Source organism: Salvelinus fontinalis, chromosome 13, assembly GCF_029448725.1.
Source record: "Salvelinus fontinalis isolate EN_2023a chromosome 13, ASM2944872v1, whole genome shotgun sequence".
Classification (NCBI taxonomy): Eukaryota; Metazoa; Chordata; class Actinopteri; order Salmoniformes; family Salmonidae; genus Salvelinus; species Salvelinus fontinalis.
The window spans coordinates 49,960,080-49,977,427 of NC_074677.1; positions in this window are offsets into that span (position 1 = coordinate 49,960,080).

Genomic DNA, 17,348 nt, shown 5'->3' on the forward strand with positions numbered 1-17,348 from the left:
CAACACACACACACACGCACGCACGCACACACACACACACACACACACACACACACACACACACACACACACACACACACACACACACACACACACACACACACACACAATTGAAATGCAGCTAAATGCAGTTCATATTACATCCATGCAGTTGTGTAAGTAGATAAAGAACATACAGGCACTGCTGCAGCCACCTGAGCATATTAGATCAATAACTTAAATAGCATAAAACATTATTCAAGTATTTATTTGAATGATAATCACATTATTACTCAAATGCACATCACATGGTACAATCAGACAAGATGTGTTTCATACAGAAGAGGAGGCTTTCTGTAGGGATCTATGTGCTATCCAGTTGCTAAGCAACCCAGCGAGCACTGATGCAGTTATGGTGTTTCGAAGGCTATGTGCAAAAGCTCATTGAAAGAACCACTGCCACTACTGTGGCATCATCTGTGGGACAGAGGAGCAGACATTCTGATGTATAGGCCCATGTGTGAACCATACTTCCAAATGCTAACATTTAATTAGGGTTCAGTGAGTGATGGGTCTGGAATACCGTTTGAACGATATGTGTTCTCTTTGTCAGTGTTTTAACAAAGACAAACTTGTTTTCCCACTGCACAATAATAAACGTATTTGGCCTCCCCTGCATTTTAGAGAGACTGAACTCACTGCTATGGTTACAGTCTGAATCACCTTATTGTCTCAGCTTGTTTTCAAACCTCACCACGGTCTTGTTCTCTTTGTAAGTGTTTTAACAGAGACAAACTTGTTTTGCCACTGCATAGTAATTAACTTGTATTTTAGAGAGGACTGAACTTACTGCTATGGCTACACTTTGAATCACCCTGCCTCACCTCATCGCCATCATCATCATCATCATGACAATAACATAGTGTAACACAATCTGGCAAGCTTTGAAATAGAACAAACAGAATAGAAAAAAAGTTACTGTAACTTACTACTGTACACACCAAGTAGGAAGAGAGTTTGATAACACTATATTTGGATAGTCCATCCCTAGATGCTCTACAGACCGTCTACAGACTATCAGTGACATTTCAACTATCTACTAACCCTAACCTTAACCTTTATCCTAACCCTAACCATAACCTTAGCAAGCAGTTGCTTCTCAACAGATAGTTTGTTGATAGCATGACCATCTGTAGAGCATCTACAGACGAACAATCTGGACTATCCAAATAAAGTGAGTGACTGAGAGTGGAGAGTTTGTATTGATTGTCTGTGCTAGAGAGCCAGCCACTCTGTCAGTGGTGCTGGACTGATTGATATTGAGGTCAAACCAGCAACTATTTGGGCTTTCTCTGTTTCATGAACTTAATTGGTGATGAAAAAGTACACATTTGTACAAAAAAGTGTTAAAACAGCTAATCTATAACAGTGGACAGCGCATCGTCAGACGTGTCAATAGCTGACGCCGATCTTAATCAGTAGCAAGCCTTTATACACTTAAACAGCCTTAATCCACGGCAATATGCCTGGAAACATTTAATTCACTTTTATTCTCTGCCTTTATATTTACATTTTAAAAGTTAATTATATTTGTTGCATGAATAATTTAATTCAAATATACAGTGTTGTAGAGAGCATGATGTTGAATATGTATTTTTGTTATAATTTCATTGAATTAATTAATTTTCCTGTATGATTGTAAAAAGACAAACTTAAGATGCATTCTTAAAGAGGAAAAGGGAGAGAGAGCGAGAGAGAGAATTGCATCTCACTGAAGCCAAGGCACTTATTTTTGCTGACTCAATGAACACAGCCAAGCCTGCTGTTTGGAAATGCAACACTGCAATGAATTGATGGCAACACCCTTTCACTCTGTAAATATCACACATTTTGGTTGTTGAATCTCAAAATTGTATATGTCAAACATTTTCAACAATTATTCGATTACATTTATTAGTTTCTTACTAGTGTAGGTGTTGGTATATGGTTAGGGCTGGCATACAGTATACGTGTCACGCTCGTCGTCCTCCTCATCTGAGGAGGAGAAGTTTGAAGGATCGGAGGACCAATATGCAGCGTGGTAAGTGTTCATCTTGATATTTATTAACACAGAGAACACTTAACGAAACTATACAAAAATAACAAACAACGAACGTGAAGCTAATGAATAATAGTGCTGACACAAAAACACTACACATAGACAATCACCCACAACCCACAATGACAAAACAGGCTACCTAAATATGGTTCCCAATCAGAGACAATAACTAACACCTGCCTCTGATTGAGAACCATATCAGGCCAAACACAGAAACAGACAAACTAGACATACAACATAGAATGCCCACTCAGATCACACCCTGACCAAACAAAACATAGAAACATACAAAGCAAACTATGGTCAGGGCGTGACAATACGCAAAAAAGTAAAGATTCTTGTATATTCCACAATATCTTGCAAGAAGATGATTAGTTCATTGATATTGTTCATGAACCAACAGAAAACGGATGAAAAGGTGGAAAATAGCTAGAGATTTCCCTTTCATTTCCTTTTCAGACAACCCTTAGCTATAGGTCTTCACCAGGGTGGCTTGTGTCAGAGGAAGATCGAGGGTCAGCTTAGCTGGAGCGCCAGCTAGCTGTGGGGAGAGAGACGGAGCGTCTCAGACAGTGTGCCAGATGGGTCCCCCTTAGCACCGTCTCTGAGGGACACAAAATCGACACCTCTATCCACTTGCCTTTCCCCCCAAAGCCCATCCATGCATGCTGGAACCCTAGTCCCCGGGGTCACCTGACCACAGGATCTGGCTCTAATTGGCTTCTGTGGAAGGCCATCCAAGCCCCTGAGATGTGTGTGCTCCCTGCTCCTTTTTTCCCTTCGCTCACATGTTGCATAACGCATGCGAGTTATTGGGTCACCCTTACTCCTCTGATATAAATAGTATCACATGCTTAATGCATTGCTGCCTCCCAGTCACTATTTTGCTCTTCTTCTCTAGCTATGGGCGGCAGGTAGCCTAGTGGTTAGAGAGTTGGGCCAGTAACCCAAAGGTCGATGTTTCCTTGAGCAAGGCACTCAACCCTAATTGCTTCAGGGGGCCATACTACTACGGCTGACCCTGTAAAGCAACACATTTCCTGCACCTATACGGTGTATGTGACATGCCTGGGTGTCACGTTCCTGACCTATTTCTGTTAGTTTGTTGTATGTGTTAGTTGGTCAGGACGTGAGTTTGGGTGGGCATTCTATGTTGTCTGTTTCTATGTTGGTTTAAGGGTTGCCTGGTATTTACATTTACATTTAAGTCATTTAGCAGACGCTCTTATCCAGAGCGACTTACAAATTGGTGCATTCACCTTATGATATCCAGTGGAACAACCACTTTACAATAGTGCATCTAACTCTTTTAAGGGGGGGGGTTAGAAGGATTACTTTATCCTATCCTAGGTATTCCTTAAAGAGGTGGGGTTTCAGGTGTCTCCGGAAGGTGGTGATTGACTCCGCTGACCTGGCGTCGTGAGGGAGTTTGTTCCACCATTGGGGTGCCAGAGCAGCGAACAGTTTTGACTGGGCTGAGCAGGAACTGTACTTCCTCAGAGGTAGGGAGGCGAGCAGGCCAGAGGTGGATGAACGCAGTGCCCTTGTTTGGGTGTAGGGCCTGATCAGAGCCTGAAGGTACGGAGGTGCCGTTCCCCTCACAGCTCCGTAGGCAAGCACCATGGTCTTGTAGCGGATGCGAGCTTCAACTGGAAGCCAGTGGAGAGAGCGGAGGAGCGGGGTGACGTGAGAGAACTTGGGAAAGTTGAACACCAGACGGGCTGCGGCGTTCTGGATGAGTTGTAGGGGTTTAATGGCACAGGCAGGGAGCCCAGCCAACAGCGAGTTGCAGTAATCCAGACGGGAGATGACAAGTGCCTGGATTAGGACCTGCGCCGCTTCCTGCGTGAGGCAGGGTCGTACTCTGCGAATGTTGTAGAGCATGAACCTACAGGAACGGGTCACCGCCTTGATGTTAGTTGAGAACGACAGGGTGTTGTCCAGGATCACGCCAAGGTTCTTAGCACTCTGGGAGGAGGACACAATGGAGTTGTCAACCGTGATGGCGAGATCATGGAACGGGCAGTCCTTCCCCGGGAGGAAGAGCAGCTCCGTCTTGCCGAGGTTCAGCTTGAGGTGGTGATCCGTCATCCACACTGATATGTCTGCCAGACATGCAGAGATGCGATTCACCACCTGGTTATCAGAGGGGGGAAAGGAGAAGATTAATTGTGTGTCGTCTGCATAGCAATGATAGGAGAGACCATGTGAGGATATGACAGAGCCAAGTGACTTGGTGTATAGCGAGAATAGGAGAGGGCCTAGAACAGAGCCCTGGGGGACACCAGTGGTGAGAGCACGTGGTGCGGAGACAGATTCTTGCCACGCCACCTGGTAGGAGCGACCTGTCAGGTAGGACGCAATCCAAGCGTGGGCCGCGCCGGAGATGCCCAGCTCGGAGAGGGTGGAGAGGAGGATCTGATGGTTCACAGTATCAAAGGCAGCCGATAGGTCTAGAAGGATGAGAGCAGAGGAGAGAGAGTTAGCTTTAGCAGTGCGGAGCGCCTCCGTGACACAGAGAAGAGCAGTCTCAGTTGAATGACTAGTCTTGAAACCTGACTGATTTGGATCAAGAAGGTCATTCTGAGAGAGATAGCAGGAGAGCTGGCCAAGGACGGCACGTTCAAGAGTTTTGGAGAGAAAAGAAAGAAGGGATACTGGTCTGTAGTTGTTGACATCGGAGGGATCGAGTGTAGGTTTTTTCAGAAGGGGTGCAACTCTCGCTCTCTTGAAGACGGAAGGGACGTAGCCAGCGGTCAAGGATGAGTTGATGAGCGAGGTGAGGTAAGGGAGAAGGTCTCCGGAAATGGTCTGGAGAAGAGAGGAGGGGATAGGGTCAAGCGGGCAGGTTGTTGGGCGGCCGGCCGTCACAAGACGCGAGATTTCATCTGGAGAGAGAGGGGAGAAAGAGGTCAAAGCACAGGGTAGGGCAGTGTGAGCAGAACCAGCGGTGTCGTTTGGCTTAGCAAACGAGGATCGGATGTCGTCGACCTTCTTTTCAAAATGGTTGACGAAGTCATCAGCAGAGAGGGAGGAGGGGGGAGGAGGGGGAGGAGGATTCAGGAGGGAGGAGAAGGTGGCAAAGAGCTTCCTAGGGTTAGAGGCAGATGCTTGGAATTTAGAGTGGTAGAAATTGGCTTTAGCAGCAGAGACAGAAGAGGAGAATGTAGAGAGGAGGGAGTGAAAGGATGCCAGGTCCGCAGGGAGGCGAGTTTTCCTCCATTTCCGCTCGGCTGCCCGGAGCCCTGTTCTGTGAGCTCGCAATGAGTCGTCGAGCCACGGAGCAGGAGGGGAGGACCGAGCCGGCCTGGAGGATAGGGGACATAGAGAGTCAAAGGATGCAGAAAGGGAGGAGAGGAGGGTTGAGGAGGCAGAATCAGGAGATAGGTTGGAGAAGGTTTGAGCAGAGGGAAGAGATGATAGGATGGAAGAGGAGAGAGTAGCGGGGGAGAGAGAGCGAAGGTTGGGACGGCGCGATACCATCCGAGTAGGGGCAGTGTGGGAAGTGTTGGATGAGAGCGAGAGGGAAAAGGATACAAGGTAGTGGTCGGAGACTTGGAGGGGAGTTGCAATGAGATTAGTGGAAGAACAGCATCTAGTAAAGATGAGGTCAAGCGTATTGCCTGCCTTGTGAGTAGGGGGGGAAGGTGAGAGGGTGAGGTCAAAAGAGGAGAGGAGTGGAAAGAAGGAGGCAGAGAGGAATGAGTCAAAGGTAGACGTGGGGAGGTTAAAGTCACCCAGAACTGTGAGAGGTGAGCCATCCTCAGGAAAGGAACTTATCAGGGCGTCAAGCTCATTGATGAACTCTCCAAGGGAACCTGGAGGGCGATAAATGATAAGGATGTTAAGCTTGAAAGGGCTGGTAACTGTGACAGCATGGAATTCAAAGGAGGCGATAGACAGATGGGTCAGGGGAGAAAGAGAGAATGTCCACTTGGGAGAGATGAGGATCCCAGTGCCACCACCCCGCTGACCAGAAGCTCTCGGGGTGTGCGAGAACACGTGGGCAGACGAGGAGAGAGCAGTAGGAGTAGCAGTGTTATCAGTGGTAATCCATGTTTCCGTCAGTGCCAAGAAGTCGAGGGACTGGAGGGAAGCATAGGCTGAGATGAACTCTGCCTTGTTGGCCGCAGATCGGCAGTTCCAGAGGCTGCCTGAGACCTGGAACTCCACGTGGGTCGTGCGCGCTGGGACCACCAGGTTAGAGTAGCAGCGGCCACGCGGTGTGAAGCGTTTGTATGGTCTGTGCAGAGAGGAGAGAACAGGGATAGACAGACACATAGTTGACAGGCTACAGAAGAGGCTGTCAACTATGTGGACTACACGTCTCGAATGTTCAGAAAGTTAAGCTTACGTTGCAAAAAATCTTATTGACTAAAATGATATAGTACTGCTGGCTGGTGAAATAGGCTAGCTAGCAGTGGCTGCGTTGTTGACTTTGTTTGAAAGTGTAGCTGGCTAGGTAACCTCTAACTGGCTAGGTAACCTCGACAATTACTCTAGACTACACAATTATCTTGGATACAAAGACGGCTATGTAGCCAGCTAAGATCAAACAAATCAAACTGTTGTACTGTAATGAAATGAAATGTAATACTACCTGTGGAGCAAAGCGGAATGCAACTACTCGCTCCAACCCGGAAGTGCGTATCGTAGAGGGAGAGGCAATAGAAGTGTTGTTTCTTGTATTATTGTCTTTTGTGTCTTTAGAGGACTGCTTCACCTTAATGTCCCCTTTCCCCCCTTTCCCTTTTCTTCTGTCCTTATTTTGTCCCACTTTGTCCCTTCTTTGTCCCTTCTTCTCTTCTGCCAACTAGACACTCCTTGTTAGCTAGCTAGCTTCTTCCAGGAATGTCCCTAGCAACTGCCTAGCAACAGGTAAACAACTTAGCTAGCTAAGAAAACGGTATAATTTGATGAAAAAAAATTGTTACTTTTTCAAAAGCCTTTCTTCTTTGTTTGCTGCTTGTTTGGTCTCCTATTCAGTTTGCAGTTTTCTTTTGATTTTTTTTCGATGTACTTTACTCTAAAAAAAACATTTAAATTTCAATATTTGTAGGAGCTCATCTTTTCAGCTGCTGCTGCTTAATTTAGCACTCTGGAACACCCATATGGTATGGCTCTCAATTAGAGGCAGGTGTTTGGCGTTCCTCTAATTGAGAGTCATATTTAGGTAGGTTGTTTCACAGTGTTCGTTGTGGGTGGTTGTCTCCTGTGTCAGTGTTTGTCGCACCATACGGGACTGTTCGGTTTGTTTTGTACATCGTTCTTTTTGTGTAGTCTATTTTTCTTGTTCGTGCGTTCTTCGTGTTTTATGTAAGTTCGTAATATTCAGGTCTGTCTACACATTCGTTTTGTTATTTTGTTAGTTAATTCAAGTATAGTTCGTTTTCTGTCTTCGTTGTTTTGTCGTGTCTTTATTAAATATGTCATTTCACAACGCTGCGCCTTGGTTCCATCACTATTCCTCCTCTTCGGTTGAAGAGGAGGAGGACTACCGTTACACTGGGCACGATGACATACATAAAACCACGTTGCACTTCTCTCTCTCAACATCTCCCTTACTGTGGTGGGTTCATCTATGAACTATGAAATTGCAATGTTTCTGCAGGATTATCTGTGGTGACTGTCACAATAGAAAAAGGTCCGATGGTGAAGGAAACCAACAATGTATAGCAGCGATTGGAGATTCAGCACCATGGACAGCGTCAGAATGGGAATCCTGAAGTTCAGCAGCAGAAGACAATGGTCAGCAACCATCTAGGCGCAGCCGAGAATCCCTGGAAATAAATACAGTACTAGGCTACATCTACATCCAACTAAATCTCATCCTTTACAGAGAGGTCCTTTGGTTATGCTTTATAAACGATAGTGGACATTTCTATTAGTTAAAACATGTAATCATGTGCTTCTCTTTCCTACAAACAGCACAGACCAACTTTAGGTAATGATCTCATTCAAGCCACTCAGTGATTGCTGTGACATATCTGATTTGGCAGGGTCATATCGGCCCAATAGTGGGATAGGGAGGGTGACAGTGTTGGGTAAATGGCTCCAGTCCATCTCCCCTGGACCATCAATGTTGTTCCTGTTTTCACCCTCCATAGGGAACAGAGAGTTCCAGCAGACCTCCAGGGAGCAACAGGGATTGAAAAATAATGCCTTTTCTCATGTTACACCTGACAACAACTGCCTGGGCTAAAGGAAGAAAGGAATGTGAAATTCAATGGTTGTATAACTGATGTATGCTCTGGGCTTTCTGCTAAGGGTACCATCTCACTGACGAGTTTCCACATGCACTCACTCACACTGCAACTCTCTCCCTGGTCACTGTCGCAAGGCCTGATCAAACATGAGGGGTTCAGTTCACTATATTTAGACAAAACACAAATCGTAAAGCCCAGTAATAAACTGTGTATTGTACGGTAGGCGAGCAGGTGAATCCCCTTACATGATGCTGTTCTAAAGGGGAGTTCATTGTAACTGTAACCCTCACATTTGCTTTGAAGAGGTTCAGAATCAGGTCATTTGTTTGAGTGCTACAGTATATGCAATGGTATGGCAAAAGGTATAGTGTGAATAAAGAGGAACTGAAGCAAAATGATATAGAGAGAATTACTTTAGACTTCATAACAACATGACAATTCATAATAAACGACCCCAGTGACACATTTCCACAGTGTATTATAACAGTGATATATAATACATGCTACGGGATGCTACTTGGAACGTCAAGCGTCCTGTACAGTACTGTGAATAGTCTTAATGAGCCAAACAATGTAACTCACGGTTTGGGGGTTCCCATCCATGTGGATCCACAACTGCCATTAAAAGCTGTGTTTACAGATGAGGGCATTTTAACACAGCCATTTAGGCCACACAATTGGATTACATGTACTTCTAGTCTGTACATTGTTACTGTCATTATGTTAGGCTTATATTGGTCAGAGAGAGAGAGAGAGAGAGAGTTAAGGGGCGGATGAACAAGAAATACAGTAGATCTGAACCAAAATGGATGAGCAAATCTTGACAAAGCATAAACAGAAAGGGTAATGAACAAAACCAACTAACAGCAATGCTGGATGCAGCCAATCGTGCGTTATGAGGCCTTTAGATCCCACAGCATTAGTTTGTTCAACTACCATGCTATCTCACTAATTTCAATAGGCTGCAAATGGCAGAGAAAAACCATGCAGTCATTAAAAAGGGTAATGAATGTGTACTATTTTGCCCAAATAAATACTGGAACAGCAATGAGGCCAATAAATTGCAACGTACATGCAGTGCCTTCGGTTAGTATTCAGACCCCTTGACCTTTTTCCACATTTAGTTACGTTACAGCGTTATTATTCCTATCAATCTACACACCATACCCCATAATGACAAAGCAAAAACAGTTTTTTTGAATATTTTGCTAATAAAAAAAGGAAATATCAAATTTACAAAGGTATTCAGACCCTTTACGTGGTGCTTTGTTGAAGCACCTTTGGCAGTGATTACAGCCTCGAGTGTTCTTGGATATAATGCTACAAGCTTGGACAACCTGTATTTGGGGAGTTTCTCCCATTCTTCCCTGCAGATCCTCTCAATCTCTGTCAGGTTTGATGGAGAGCGTTGCTGCACAGCTATTTTCAGGTCTCTCCAGAGAAGTTCGATCGGGTTCAAGTCTGGGCTCTGGCTGGGCCACTCAAGGACATGACCTCATGGCTTGGTTTTTGCTCTGACATACACTGTCAACTGTAGGACCTTATATAGACAGGTGTGTGCCTTTCCAAATCATGTCCAATCAATTGAATTTACAACAGGTTTACACCAATCAAGTTGTAGAAACATATCAAGGATGATCAATGGAAACAGGATGCAACTGAGCTCAATTTCGAGTCCCATAGCAAAGGGTCTGAATACTTACGTAAATCAGGTATTTCTGTCGTAATATTTCATTTGCAAAAATGTTTAAATACGTGTTTTTGCTTTGTCATTACGGGGAATTGTGTGTAGATTTAATTAATCAATTTTAGAATAAGGCTGTAACGTAACAAAATGTGGATGAAGTCAAGGGGTCTGAATACTTTCTGAAGGCACTATAGAAGAGCTCCAGTTTGTGCTGATGCTGTCACTACTCACTCTTCCCCACATCCCACAAAACGCTGTACTCCCATATAGAACCACCTCCCTCCAGACACCACGTTGTACTCCCATATAGAACCACCTCCCTCCAGACACCACGTTGTACTCCCATATAGAACCACCTCCCTCCAGACACTACGCTGTACTCCACATATAGAACCACCTCCCTCCAGACACCACGCTGTACTCCACATAGAGAACCACCTCCCTCCAGACACTACGCTGTACTCCACATATAGAACCACCTCCCTCCAGACACCACGCTGTACTCCACATATAGAACCACCTCCCTCCAGACACCACGTTGTACTCCCATATAGAACCACCTCCCTCCAGACACCACGCTGTACTCCACATAGAGAATCACCTCCCTCCAGACACTACGCTGTACTCCACATATAGAACCACCTCCCTCCAGACACTACGCTGTACTCCACATATAGAACCACCTCCCTCCAGACACTACGCTGTACTCCACATATAGAACCACCTCCCTCCAGACACCACACTGTACTCCACATATAGAACCACCTCCCTCCAGACACCACACTGTACTCCACATATAGAACCACCTCCCTCCAGACACCATGCTGTACTCCACATATAGAACCACCTCCCTCCAGACACCACGCTGTACTCCACATATAGAACCACCTCCCTCCAGACACCACACTGTACTCCCCATATAGAACCACCTCCCTCCAGACACCACGCTGTATTCCCATATAGAACCACCTCCCTCCAGACACCACGCTGTACTCCACATATAGAACCACCTCCCTCCAGACACCACACTGTACTCCACATATAGAACCACCTCCCTCCAGACACCACACTGTACTCCCCATATAGAACCACCTCCCTCCAGACACCACGCTGTACTCCACATATAGAACCACCTCCCTCCAGACACCACGCTGTACTCCACATATAGAACCACCTCCCTCCAGACACTACGCTGTACTCCACATATAGAACCACCTCCCTCCAGACACCACACTGTACTCCCCATATAGAACCACCTCCCTCCAGACACCACGCTGTACTCCACATATAGAACCACCTCCCTCCAGACACCACGCTGTACTCCACATATAGAACCACCTCCCTCCAGACACTACGCTGTGCTCCACATATAGAACCACCTCCCTCCAGACACCACACTGTACCAGACACCACGCTGTACTCCACATATAGAACCACCTCCCTCCAGACACCATGCTGTACACCCCATATAGAACCACTTCCATGCTGTTAAACTGTACTTGCCCATACCTGTTTGACCCACAGGCCCAGCTCCTTCCAGACAGCTTACTACCTGACCTTAAACACACAGCTGTCCTCTGAGCCCGGACACTACACATCTCACCGCATCATGTGACGTGACCTACTCCAGAAGTTAGCTGGGACATGACCGTGTGGCTCCGCCTTACACTTGATTCATGTTAGTGACAGAGAATGTATAAGACGATGTACGTCTGTGTTATCTTCCGTATACTCAACCCTGTTCCCTCTCAATTTATTAACCTTTCGTTATACAGACATGGCAACCATTAATTCAAAACACATGAATAATTAAGTATTTGTAAAGGGCAAACAAAAGGTTAATCTTTGCAATGGTCTATCATTATTGAACCATATTCAGAGAAGTCATTGTTGTGTCGATGGAGTATATTTTGTGCACAAGTCAAGTCATGTTGCTTCACACACTTGCACATATGCGCAAGCAGGCACATGCAGGCTCAAGTGCAAAATCACATGTGTTCACACACATACACACCGACTGTACACACACACACACACACACACACACACACACACACACACACACACACACACACACACACACACACACACACACACACACACACACACACACACACACACACACACACACACACACACACACACACGTAAGAGTGGCTACTGAGCCAGATGAACAGGCAGGGGACTGATGTCTGTGAAACCTCAGGTGTTGTGTTCACTTACGCCCCCACGTCTTAAGCAATCTGCTGGATAATCATCACTGAGGTGTCAGGTGTGTGTGTGTACATACCTATCTGCTTGGGTGCCTGTGTTTTGTGTGTATTTCTCTCTCTCTCTCTCTCTCTCTCTCTCTCTCTCTCTCTCTCTCTCTCTCTCTCTCTCTCTCTCTCTCTCTCTCTCTCTCTCCCAGTCTCTCCTCTCTTACTCCTCTCTCACCTCTCTCTCGCTCTCTGTCTCTCCTCTCTCCTCTTTCTCTCTCTCTCTCTCCTCTCTCCTCTTTCTCTCTTTCTCTCTCCTCTTTCTCTCTCTCTCTCTCTCTCTCTCCTCTTTCTCTCTTTCTCTCCTCTCTCTCTCTCTCTCTCTCTCTCTCTGTCTCTCCTCTTTCTCTCTTTCTCTCCCTCTCTCTCTCTTTCTCTCTCTCCCTCTCTCTCTCACTCTCTGTCTCTCCTCTTTCTCCCTTTCTCTCTCTCTTTTTCACTCTCTGTCTCTCCTCTTTCTCTCCTCTCTCTCTCTCTCTCTCTCTCTCTCCCTCTCTCTCTCTCTCTCTCTCACTCCTCTCTCTCTCTTTCTCTTTGACAAGCTGCATTTCAGCCAGCTGTTTGTTTATTATACATTTTGAGCCAATCTCTATCTATCTGTGATGTGGACCCGACTTAAAGAGCTACATCTGGACATTCTCTTAACCCTCTATTCACAGCTGGCATGTTTAACACAGTGTTAGTCTTGATGCACATTTCACCTGGATGGATCATGGGAAATTAAGACAATTCTAATGGATTTCCTTTCCTTTAAATTTAGACTCAAGACACACCTAACAGGCTCTCTTTCTAGCTAGTTTGAATTTGAACAAATTCATCAAGGCTTATCTATACTAATATCATGTAAATTCATGAAAACTACAGAAGTCAGCAAAATGTGCCATGACCAAAAATAAAGCCTGCATGGATTTACTCTCATGTATCAAATGTGAGAAGGCTTCCGTAAATAGAAGCATCCCTGCCTGTTTGCCTATATGTATTCTACGTGGGATTTCTGCGCGGAACCCCTGCGAGAAAGGGTTAATGAATTCCTCTCACAGATATATATTGCCATGGAAACAGCAGCGTGACTGCTTGCAGCTTGTATTCGGTACACACAGGAGGAAAAAAAACAATGGTGCTGGAGGTATTTTGAAATTCAGTGAGCAGAGGCTTTCCAGCATACATAGCTGCATTTAAAAGCATTACCACAAAGCGTGAGGAGTATCCACCTTGCAGCCCCCCCCCCCATGTCCTCCTCCCCTCTCTCCATCTCTGTCTCTTTCAGATTCAGAGGAGTGCGACTGGGACTGGGGCTGCATGGGGGATAACCATGGAAATATGAGGTCCAGGCAGTAGGGAAGTAGGTGGGACATAATACTTTGTTCTATATTCTGTGGGCTTACTGTGCTGTGCTTACTGACACTGTGGAATTACAGCGTTCATACACATGACCAATAATAACAGAATACTTGATAGATTCATTCCTTCACGGGATATGGATGAGACGTTACGGAATGTGCCTGGCAGTCAGAGTGAGTGAAGAGGGGAGGAGAGATAGAAGGTTGTGATGACGTTTACACACATCCCCCCCAGCCCTTCTCTGACACACACAAGCACACACACAATTGTGTTTGTTATTCTTTACTTTGATGGATACTCCTAATGGTTCCATTATCAATGAACAATAGTGGCTGCATAAATCTAATCTGAGTAAAAAGAGTACAGAGTTTTGTATTTTGAAAGTCTGTATTGTGTGTTTTGTGTGCCATAAACTGCCATACACCACATAAAGCAAATTCAAAAGAGCCATAGGACAGTAATATGGAGATGCAAGAAAGGAATTAGACCTGCACATAACCATCTAACCTGGTACCCTCTCTAAGCAGAAGAACATGTTTTTTCTTTGCCATTAAGTACCCTCCATGCCAATGGCAAGAAAATAATATCTAGTGCTGCCCAAATGTACTTTTATGCTTCAGTCTGCAAATCTGGTCCTATCGGTTTTACAGCATTCACCATCGGTACAGAACTTAGAAACTGCAGTGATAAATGGATTTGGATTCATACATATTTTGAGATTCATTTTAAAGCTTTTTTAGGTCCATAGGGACTAGTACTGTCTGGCAAAGCATGGGTTTGTGGGTGAGAGAGAGGGGACAGAGCACAGTGTGTTCTGTGTAAAAACCCTTCCCTCTGGTGACTCACAGCACTACATAGAGGGCCTTTCTGTCCATAAGTGAAGACTAAAAGGGCCTGCTCACCTCTCTAACCCCTCCTATTCCAACCCTGACCCAGGGAATTCACTCTACAGCCCAACCACATTCCTAACCTTCCACCTGATCCTTTGGGAAAATGAAGCCTGCTCTACCTATGTCAAAATTAGGTGTGAACACACACACACACACACACACACACACACACACACACACACACACACACACACACACACACACACACACACACACACACACACACACACACACACACACACACACACACACACACACACACACACACACACACACAGAGAGAAATAACACAAAGGACTTAGCTATCATGTTTGTTGTTCATCTCTCTTTCGTTAGAAAAAAAGTATCAAATATCGATTGCAATCAGTAAAGAATTTCACTGTGGATCAGTCGATTCATGACTTGAGCCCAGGCCAGCGCGTCAGCTGTGAAATGCTCCATTCTATCCGTTTCTGAGCCGTGTCAGCAGAGGTTAATTAGGAAGGGATGGATTGTAGCATCTGCCTCCAACACACATGGGGGCATAATTACAGAGCTGCAAGCAGGCCACAATGGGTTAATCATTCGCTAGAGTTCCTTTTGGGATCCCATCCTCATGTGGGAATTTCTAATTGACGGGATCGCTCAACTCTACCCTGTGTTACACGATTTAGGTGGCTTTTGTGGATCATTGCGGAGGTGCTGTGAATAGAGTTGTGCAGCAAACGAGAGAGATGCTCTGTGACATTGTCGGGCAGGCAGAGTATAATGTGATGACCACTAGCCATTATCACAGGGGCCAGAGAAACCAGGGGGCCAGAGGTTCCTCCTGTTTGTCTGTAGAGACAGCAGACCGTTTACTGTAGGTTGTAGAGGTCATACAGCCGCTCGTACTGTGATGATGATGTATGACTGTGTTCCATGTGTGAAAACCTTTATGGGACAGTTGGGGGATGGTCGGTATGGGAAGGTAGAGGTAGGATATGGTCTCAGCACAATGAACAGTTGTTCATTTGATGTCTGGCGGTGCTACAGTAGTGCCTTTTGTTTATGGTCATGATACAGTAGGAGAGGGACATTGCATAGTTATGTGTGGAATCAAGACCAGCATGCATCACCCGGTCAGACATCTGTTGTGGTGCACACGGTCATCCCTCAGGGCAGGCATCCCTCAGGGCAGGCATCCCTCAGGGCAGGCATCCCTGGTCACAGAGGTCAACAGGAATCACACTCACCATCATACAGTAAATATTCACAAACATTGTAGTGCTTGTAAAATGATTTGGGACAAGATCATTAGGATGGAATCGAATATCAGAGGGGGAGGGGTGACTTCCTTGTCCTAGCTATACATTTTAAACGGACACTTAACCCCTTCAGTAGCTGTTTACCAAAAGCAGCCTTGTGTTTTCTTATTCATGAATCACCTTGTAAAGGTACTGCCCAGCAAGACAACCTCAATACAAAAGGAATCTTATAATGTCTTATGTCTTCACCAGAAATAGTAGATCAGGACAATATTCAATTTTCTTCCACAAAGGCTGTTGTAAATTGCCATAATCATAAAATATCCATCTGGACTTATTTGTTGGTAGATGACGGACAGCATATTGAAATATTTTTTTTAACATAATTATCGTTTTGCCCAAATGCGCTGTATGTCTAGATTTGAGACCTGGTCTTTTATAACAAGGGCAGATGAATGTAAACATTCTATATGGCAGGAGTGCAGTAATCAGTGCTTTACTATAGAATGCAAAGCTCACATTTTACGGTTAAATCAGGATGATACAGACACCATTGGTCTCAAATATAATGTCCTCTCCTATAAGTAATGCACAATAACGTTGCTTTATAGCTTAATCAAAATGGGCATTAAAGAAAGGACAGCAAATGTGTCATTCCAAGGTCCCCATGTCTACATTGAACCTGCTCCATTGGTGCACTAGACATGAGGTCAGAATGCAAAGAGTGTAAAAACAATCAATCCTGTGGAGCATCTCATTTTATCGTTGCATAGCACAGCCCTGTATTTCCATCCATGCATCTGCTTCCACTGTGAGCTCAGTTATATTTGGAGATGTTTCTCAGGGATGACACGCTTTTCACATTTCTCCTCAGGCGCTGTGGATATGGGGGTGGGGGTGTGAGATGGAGGGGCAGGGGCTATTCACCAAGGCTAGTCTAGGTGGACAGCAGCACGGTCAAAGCCACTGTGTTCATCCCTGTGCTGCTACAATGTCTATTTTGTCAGAAAGGCTCCTAAATTAATTGAGATTGAAGTGATTTTAACCTGGCCTATCTACTGTACCGTCTATGCCTCATTGGCCACGTTCATCGCGGTTGGATCAATACATTGATAGAGGGGGTAGATTGGGGGGAGGTGGCAGTTAAACAGGCCTCCTTTTCTCCCATAATACCTGATGACTGATGATTCATTAATTTGACAGGCCATGCAGAGCACGGCTGGATTACACAAAACAATCACAGTCTGTGTTGGGCACAGCTAGCATACCGATGAGGAGAGAGTGTATTAAAAAAAAGATTGGTGGAAGGATCCCATCTTCCTTAAAACAGCCCTCAAGTGCAGGGTAAAACGACAACAAATAATGTGAATGGGCGACATATTCATACATAATCAAACTAACGGCTCTCCAAATGTTGACCCACAGTGTTCACATATCGATGATGATGGGATTGAAATCCTACTGAAACTGTTTAGATTACTAATAACGACATCATCTTATAATGCCATGCACTGGAGCAGACGGAATTTCTTAATCCATCTATCTATTTCCAAAGGTGTGATGTTCAGTAATTATTGGAGGAGGAATAGAAGGCAAGTCCACACCTGCTCAGTGATCACACTGTGCCTAAGTGTCGTTCTAGCAGAATGCAGGAGGATTCTAT